The 9,434-nt window shown below is 37.1% G+C and overlaps 1 protein-coding gene across 2 annotated transcripts in view; it reads right to left on the reverse strand.

The window, feature by feature from the left end:
* Positions 1-9,434, reverse strand: part of LOC6578951 (5-hydroxytryptamine receptor 2A) — an 88,176-nt gene extending 78,742 nt beyond the window's left edge. Inside the window, exon 1 of one of the 2 annotated variants that reach the window (XM_015163386.3) lies at positions 9,417-9,434. The gene's annotated coding sequence lies outside the window, so the exon portion shown is untranslated. Of the gene's footprint in view, positions 1-6,994; positions 7,372-9,416 lie in introns of those variants that run through there. The other variant, XM_002004812.4, reaches the window with a different exon arrangement.

The raw sequence follows: 9,434 nt of genomic DNA on the forward strand, positions 1-9,434 counted from the left end.
AATTTTCGTTCTCATTTGGCCAATTTTTTCATGGCTTAGTTGTTGCTGTGGCTCTTGTTGCTAGTATTGTTGTTGCTGTTGTTGTTGCTAAACCAAATTTCAATTATTTTGTTTGTTGCCATTTTCATTACGTTTCGCTTTCATAGTCGCCTGTCAGCGTGTAACAAAGCGCAAAGCGCAAAACTTGCAAAGCAAAAAATAATGTGGAAAATGGAAAATTGCTTATAATACACACACACACACACACAATGTGAAAGAGAGAGATAGGGTGACACAGAGAGTAGGAGAAAGGGAGAGAGATGGAGAGTTAGGGCCAACCAACACCGTCACACAATGTGGCACGGCCATTGTCCGCAATGTTGGCGTTGGGGAAACCCTTGCATTTGCCACGCCCCACCCGACAGCGCCTACCTTTGCTCAGCCATTGCTGTCCACATTTTGTGGCTTTGTTTCGCGCTGCTTTGTGGCTGCGACTCTTTAAACGACATTAAACTGTTCTAGTGCCCATAATGAACTACACACAGCGCCGAGTCGAGGCTGCTCGCCTGGCTCTGGCTCTGGCTCTGGCTCTGGCATCGATGCGTGCAGCCGGCGCTTTGATGTGTACCTTCCCCTGCTCCTGCTCCCGCTCTCTGCCCCTGCTCTTGCTGCTGCTTCTCCTGCTCCTGTGCTGTCAAATGCAAGGCAGCTTGGGCTGCCTTTTGTGTACATTTCACTGGCATTTTTTTGCGCTGCTGCTGCTGCTATTGCCGCTCTGCTGCTGCTCTGTTGCCGCTCTGCTGCTGCTGCTGTTGCTCGTTTTCGTTTCCATTTAATTTCTGTGGCCCCCTGCGCACTGCGACTCGCATGACAACATTGACGACATCGTCACATACGTGTGCCACGCCCCCTCTCGCACACACAGATCTTATCGAGACGATGCTTAAAATTCCAAGCACTCTCTTTTGTGCGAAATTTTCTCTTCGAGCAGTTTTTTTTTTTTTTTTTTTTTTTTTTTTTGGCTGTCGAATTGTTTTGAAATTGAAACTTGATTATGTTCTAACTGCCATGACACACACGATTTTGTCTGGGTAGAGTATGAGCCATGCCTACGCTGCCCTAAACACTATTTCACTGGCCACTGGTCAGCGCACTGAACTGGGCTAGGGTGTGCTTGGGCTATGTTGGGCTGTTGGTTGGGGGCGTGTCACTTTCATTTTATCGCTCCACTGCATTGTAAATATTTTCTTTAGTCGCGCTTTGCCAGTCGAAAATATAAATAAGGCAAACGCTTTGATAAACTAAGCTATAATCAACACACAGACAGCAGCGAGGTCTGCAAGTGTATGAGTGTGTGTGTGTGTGTGTATGCACTGGTGATGAGATTATAGACAAAACGTGCTTACATTGAAATCCCAAACTGTCATAGCTTAAAGCGAAGCAGCGGCTTAAAGAATATATTGCTGAATAATTTTCATAAAATTGAGCTTTAAGTAAAATTTATATTTAATTTATTTAAGAAAAGTAAGTTAAATATAGGGGAAACGTATATACATATATATAGATGTTTTAAATTATTATGATTTTTAAACTTTAAACTCATTCGACATAGCAGCAGAGAAAACAATCTAAAGAAAATTATCAGAAATTAGAATCTTAAATTTTATATATTAAAAAAAATAAATAAATAAATAAAATAAAATGGTAATAATAATAACTTTGGCTAATTTTACAAAAAAAAAAAAGAAGTTAATATTTTTAATACATATATACTAATTTATTTGATTTATGTTTGACTAATTTATTTATTACTAAATATTAATAATTTTATCATCATTATTATTTATTAATAAATTTCTTGATAGTTAAATTTTCACTTAATAGTTAGTTATTTTTTAAAATTATTTATTATTTATTAAATTGATATACTTTTATTGTGCCCAAAATTATATTTATTGATATTATTATTATTTTTATTTTAATATTATATAATTTATATTTTTTAATAAAGCTCGAACTATAAAAGAAAATGTAAGAATAGATCTATCTGACTATTTCATTTTATTATTATTATTATTATTTTTTTTAAATATTTTTTTTATATCTATTTTGTATCTATTGTCAGAATGACTTTCTATCCTGCTCAGCTCGTGTCTAGTTCAATGCACAGCCAATGCTTTCAATTATGTAAGCAATACCGTAATATTGTAATACCTCCTTCACTTTCAATACCTTTTATGCCGTCTGGGCTGCTCCACAGAGATAAATTTGTTCACTGCTCAGAAATTGCAAAGCAGAACAGGTTAAGGGAATTCAATAGAATTGAAAATGCAAGCCGATGCTTTTCATTTCATTCTCAATTTGCTGTCTCAATTTCAAATAAGTCTACATATTTTCAGTTGAAGCAATAAGCAAAATCGCATAGAAAAAAAATTTCCACACATATAAAAATATTTTTAAAAACTTTAAAAATAATAAAAAAAAAAATTTATATATATATATATATATATATTCCTTGTTATTTTTATGTATGTTCATATATATAGTCAGCTGCTATCTGCTATTCACGAGCTGAGCATAGCCCGCATAGTCCCAAAACTGAGATATCAGCAAATATGAGTTTTCCCTTTCAATTCGACGTTTTTCTTTTCTTTATTTTTCGCTTTTTTCGGTGTTTGCTGCGCCTTTTGCTGACAGCCGCTTTTGAAAAGCAAATAATATGAGTTTCGGTTTATATTACACAGCTCGCTGCCTAAATTTTTGTTGCTTTTCTCTTTACATTACTGGGGGTATTTCTATGCTCATTCACGGAAATGAAAAGAGAATATGCGTTTTGTGCAATGTCTGGATTGTCTATACGGACAGACGCTATTGAAGTTAGACACTAGAGAAATTTGTTATATGTTCTTTAACTATAAAGTGTTTCCAAAATGTTACAACAAAATTATTTATATAAATATCAACGAGGGCGTGGCAAATTGCAAAATAGATTTGACACCAATTTGAGCTGTGAATGAGTATTCTGCAGTCGGTAACGCCTGACTGCAGGCAGCGTTCTGACATATTTTCTTTTTGCTGTTTTTCTGTCTTTTTGTACATTTAGCTGCATTTGAATGAAGTCGACAACGGCGTCAACGTTTATGCACGAAATGTGTTTTTAATGAAGCCTTTTAACCAGTTCGCTTGCCCCGGCCTAATAAAGACAGCGGCGACGCGAGCAGCGCGTTCTGTCAGCCGCCCGTCACTTATTTTATGGTATATATTTTCCCCTCTCTCCCGCTCTGATTTTGTGCCTTTGCCCATTTATATTTTATTTTTACATTTTTTGTTGTTCGTTTTTCTTCCCTTTTTCAATAAATCGCAAATGGGCATTTGTCCTTGCAACGGGTAGAAATGTGCGAACTGTGTGAGCTGTGAGCCGTGGGAAAGGGATTGGGACTGGAACTGGAGCTGGGACTGGGTCTGAGGCTGTTGCTGTTGCCCGAAGTTTATGCAAAGTAGCTTTTAATATGTTTACGACTAAACATATTTTGGTGCGAGAAGGCGGACCGGGAGGCTGGCTGTGCACAGGTTAATGGCGCCCCGCTCTTGCTTTTATTATACAATTTTTAATAATTCCTTTAAAAAACGATGCTGAAGCAGAAGAAGGAAATATTAAACTTTAATGCTGCAGCCGACGCCGTTTACATTTGGCCAACAACAAAAAATAAAGAAACATTTTTTTATTGTAATTTATTTGCTCAGCTGCGTGGCTATATTTAAGTGGCTCAACTTTAAATGAAATGTTAATGGACCAACACAGTGGCAGATAGACCGAGAGACAGACAGGCAGACAGGCAGACCGATGCCTGCAGTTAGTTTATTAAATTTCTTAAATTTTAAATAAATATATAAAGTGCCTTTGTGCACGAATTAATTAAGATTTAAGCCGCTTAGAAGTTCGGCTTAAGCACACTTGACTAGGCCATGGCTGCAAGGCACAAGGCACAAGGCACAAGACACAAGACCCAGGAAATCCGGCACGTGTCACGTGTCGCCTCAAGTTTGAGCAGATGTAAATGAAAATACACTTTAATAGGCTTTAAGCGCTACGTTTTTCGTTTTTGTTTCCAAATAAGATTAAGCCTTTGGCGTATGTGTGGCGTATGCGTAATATTACGTATACGCCGCATCGAGCCGACGCGCGTGTTAATTGTGTTAAAATTACGAGAGGTCCACATCACGTCGTTGGAGTGCAATGCCTTAACGACCGCCTGCATACATAAAACGCAGCTGACATGGCCCTGGAGCTGGATCGTTGGGTCCGGGTCGGTTCGTGTCTATAAAGCGCAAGCCCTAGGCGCGCGCGCCCAAATGTAGGCAATAAAAAATGTTTAAACCCTAAATTATTGTCAACGGAGAGCAGCATGAGAGAGAGTGTGTGAGAGAGAGAGAGAGAGTATGAGAGTGAGAGGCAGAGATGCATTATGCTTAGCTATAGCAAATGACATGGCAAGCCAAAAGTTTGCCGCTTACGCTCGGCACATTGTTTGCAGCAGCGAAATATGCGAGAAGCTTGCATGGGATGGGTCGGCGGCAGGGGGAGGTACTTTGTGGGCGGGAATGCGTGACAGGAGACGCCACTTGATGATGAATGGATAGCACCTACGGCAATGTCGTTGACTTTGGCAAACAACTTGAAGAGCAGCCTGTGCTCTCACTCTGTCACTCTTCCTCTCTCTCGCTCTCTCTCTCTCTCTCTCTCGCTCTCTCTCTCTCTGTGGCTGTGTATCGCTGCGCTTGAAGCTTGGGCACAAGTTTTATGGCATTCACTACTTTCAGCTGCGTGCGTTAATCTTATTTGCTACAACATTTTCGTACGCTCGGCTTGTGCGTAAATAAATGTAACAAATGTCGCCAGCTGCGAGCGTTATATATATTATATATACATATATATACATACATATGTATGCATATAGTATATAGTATCGGCTGTGGGGCAGTTTGGCGATTTTAGCGGCATATTTTGTCTACTAAAAGCATGTCAGGGATTTTCGCCTTACAATAAAACGTGGCACTTGGTCTATGCATAAGTCAGCCTTCAAAAAAAAAAAAAAAGAGGAAGCCAGTTCCTGTGCGTGTGTGTATGAATGTGTGTCAAAGTTGTAGCCAAAGCATGCCAAGTTTCTGCTTTTGGTGCGTGTATTGAATGCAAAATTCGAAAGTTAAATATTGCACGCTCAACTGGCAAAAGAAGACAACTTTATCTTGCCTTACACTCACTCTTTCTTTTCGCATCTCTTCGCGCCTTTTCTTTGTTTCGTTATCTGCTTAGCTCTAAGGCAATGGCATATTAAATTTAATTAAAGCGAGAAGCTAAAACGCAAATGTGATTACAATTTCAACTCCAACTGGAACTGGAGCAAAAACTTGATTTGACAGCAAACAGGAAATCTGACAACAACAAAATCTTGGAGTTCACTTGATATACACTGGCTTGTCAGCTGACTAGATACCGTAGCCCAGCCTGTCGTGCCTCTCACTCTCCCACTCGCTGTCTGTCGAGCAACATATCTTTGCATATTTGATGGCGCATAATGGCGCAAAAAATTGTTTACATGCATAAAAAATGTTTCTTTGCATTTACATAATTTTTTTTGACTTTTCAAGTCGCATTTCACTTCCACAGTCTTTGCACCTTTGCACTTGTTTGTGGCAGGCGTAAAGAAATAAAATATATTTTAAAATATATATAAGCTCAAAATGCTTGTGCTAAGAATTTAAGTCTAGCTACGCATTTTTTTGCTTTGTGTGCTCATTCAAGAAAATGTGAAATGAGTATATTGGTTTTGTTGTATGCATATACGCTTTGCTATCAGTTCGTCTGTTTGTATTATTGAAACTAGAGAATTGGAATTTAAAACATACACTCGAGTATACCCTCGAATTATCCGCCCACTAGAAAAACGGATCTGACAGCCTTTGGGCCATGAATCAGTATTCTTCAGTAGGCAACGCACAACGTTCTTACCCGCTTTTTTTTTTTTTTTTTTTTTTGTTTAGGTCAGTTAAGCTATTTTGGACAATTACAAATTCATAGCCTTTTTTGTTCATGATTTTCTCGTTAGGCCCTTAAAATGGGTTTTCAATTACCAAATTCTAGGAAATCGACGAGCTACTAGTAGCTCTACGGCAGCTACCTTCGCCTTGGAGCGAACACCCATTGCAATTTACATTGTTTATGCATATTCACTTTGTACAGTTGTGGTACTTCAGCAAAATCCTCTTAACTTTGTAAACCCTTCTACCTTTTGGTTAATTAAAAATGTTTTGGGCTTGAGCTAAAAGTTCTTATTATTTTTAATAACGTCTTTATTATATTATAATATATTTTTTTTATGAGTTTTATTATACAGTTATTATAATATTTTTTTTTTTTTTTGTATTGTACACTTTAACATGCATATTAATTATTATGTTTTATTTCTCAATTTCAAAATTTTATATTTCGTATTTATGTTATGTTTAACAAAATCAAAACCAAATTAATTTTTTTATTTTAATTTTTATATATTTTTAATGACTAATTTTGATTATTATTTTTATTTTATTAATTCAATTTTCAATTCAATTATTAGGTTACTATTTAATTAAAATAATTTTTATATAAATATTTTTGTCAACCAAATTTAATTAATTTGGTTTATTTGTTTTGTCTATTTTATTTTTTATTTTCTATCATTTTTCCATTTTATTGCATTAACTTCTCCTGTTAATTATTAATATATTTCTTTTTATAATATAAATAATTTTTAAACATTTAAGAAAGAAATTTCTTAATATCTTTTTTTTTTATTATGTATTTATATTTATTTGTTTAAATTTATTATTCATCGCTTACTTCAAAATTTTCTTTTTTTATATTTATTTAATATGAATTTATCAATAACTTGTATAAAAATACAAACAATATTTTTAACGTCCTATGTAAACTTATTTTCTATTTTATTTTATAAATTTCGAATTTACTACTCACATTTGTTCGACTGCTCTGCAGTTGTTGTTGTATTTCTAACTGGAACTTGCTGCACATGCCACCACATAAAAAACTCAGAAAGGTTTTTTTTTTTTTTAATTTTTTTTGATTTTTGATATTTAGCATAAACAATTTGTAACCGGCAAAATTAGGAAAGTGGCTCGAGCACACACTTGCAGCACCGCTAAAACCGTTTAAAGTTAGCTCCTACAACGTACTCGCAAGCACACACAATCACACACACACACACAAACTCAGACACATGCAGTGAATATAAAGTGAAATTTTTGTAGGGTGCACACGTGAAGAGGAGATTCGAATGAAAGCGAAGGAACGTCCAGTTGCGCGCGTTGCCATCGACAAACTGATGATAAACGAAAACTGTTTATCAGCAGCAAGCGTCGGCAGAGCACCCCAAAAACGCGCTGCCTCAGCTGACGTCGCAGCAGCAGCGGCAACAGCAGCGGCAGCAGCATCGACTGGCTACGTCACAGCGCATATGTGAGCAGCCGCCACAACAGCAGCAGCAGCGGCAGCGGCAGCAGCATGGGCTTCGTCGTGTTTATCGTCGTTGTCGTCGTCGTCGTCGTTGTCGTCGGCTCGTGCTGCGCCCGAAGACGCATTTCGTTAGTCAAGTTAACGCCGTGTGTAAATGAAAATTGCCTGCGCTGCCGACGTCGCTGCTGCCACACACACGTACACACTTTCTCTCTCTTTCTCATGGTGTAGAGTTTCGCTCTTAGTTCGAAAATGAAGAGCGCTGGCAGGCGCTAGGCCTGAAGCGCTGTTATCAGCGTCTTATCAATTCCTTTTATTGTTGGGATAGGACCTACACATAGGCAGCAAACTAAATGTGGTTGTGTGTGTGAAATAGGAAATTAATATGGGGAAAGTAATTAATTTTTGATTGTTATTAATATTTGATATATTTAGATATATTTTTATAGTAGTTAGAAGTAGTATGTGAAATATGTAGGATATTATCTGTCAATTTTTGGCCATAATCCCCAGAAAGATTTGTTAAAAAGAATGCTTAAATCTGAAGAAAAATCGGCAGAGACTAAAATACTTTTTACTGTTATTTGTTTGATCATAAATTTCTTAGAATATTTTAAAGTATTTTTAGTCTTAAGAAAAATCTATGAATTATTAAAGTACAGCTAATAGTCAGCTCTATGAATTTCGCTTTTCAAATATTCCTTACTCACTTTTTATTATGATTATTATTATCATTATTATTGCCCATACTATGCTTTTCCGGCACTGGGATTTGCTCTTTCCTGCCGGACTCACCGGCTGATAGCCAAATATTTTTGCAGCTTATGCAGAGCAGCTGCAGCTGAGGCTACTGTGTTCACTGCTAACAGCCAAACGGCCAAGAGGCAACTGCAACTGCTGCGGCGACTGTTGTCCACTTGTGGCAAATGTTCAACAGCTTTGGCGATAAGCCATCGCCCAAAAACTGCTGACAAGAAGCGAAAGACAACCTTTCAAATACTTTTTTTTTTTATTCTCTCGCTTTCGAAATGTGCCCGCGGCTTCACACACTCACCCACTCATACACACTCATACACGCACATGCAGAGAAAGAGACGAAAGTCGAGAGCAGTTGGGCAAATAGAGCAACAAAATCTGACCGAGCTAGTGAGACAACAACAATTCGAAGCTATGGAAATGCGGGTACTACAACTATAAGCTTAAACAAATAGGTGTGTGTGGGCAGCTACTCGTCATGGAGATACCCTGTATTCAGAGAAGTTAGCGTGCGAAGAAAAAATATAAAAGCTGCCTTACTTTGATACAGAAAATATAGAAGATATGTGAAATATGCATCCTGTAATGAATCAACTGCTTACATAGATACCCTATACAATTCAAATCGATTCGAATTACATGAGTATCTCTAATCCGATTTTTTTTATATCCATCTTCACTCAGACTTTTATCATACCCATCTCAAACACCCTCAAACAGGGTATGCTTAGTCATTGGCATTGCATTGCCAAGCGAGCAGAAAGCACAACCGCAATATATGCAAATGTCCGTTTCCGGCTATGTATTCTTGGCATTTTTCAAACAAAATGAACAATAGAAGCTCCGACTGCGAGCCAGCGCACAAAACATCAACAAAACTAAAAATATATAAAATAAAAACCAGTGCCAGAGTTGGCGCGTCGGCAGTACACGACTAGCGCATATCCATTGTCCTTATAATTTTCAATGTCATTAGCATTCGCATTGCCATAGTCAATATCATATTTAATATTGATTATTCAATAATATTGTCATCAACAACATCATAATCATTAGCTTTGCCATTGCCAATGTCACTATTATGATCATTATTCATTATTCATTATCATCATCATATACTTTCATTGATTAGCAAAAAATGTAAATCAAGTAAGACTTTAAAACTTACTTTAGTAGCAGCAGAGCC

This window comes from Drosophila mojavensis, unplaced genomic scaffold (assembly GCF_018153725.1).
Source record: "Drosophila mojavensis isolate 15081-1352.22 unplaced genomic scaffold, ASM1815372v1 contig_80, whole genome shotgun sequence".
NCBI classification, from domain to species: Eukaryota; Metazoa; Arthropoda; class Insecta; order Diptera; family Drosophilidae; genus Drosophila; species Drosophila mojavensis.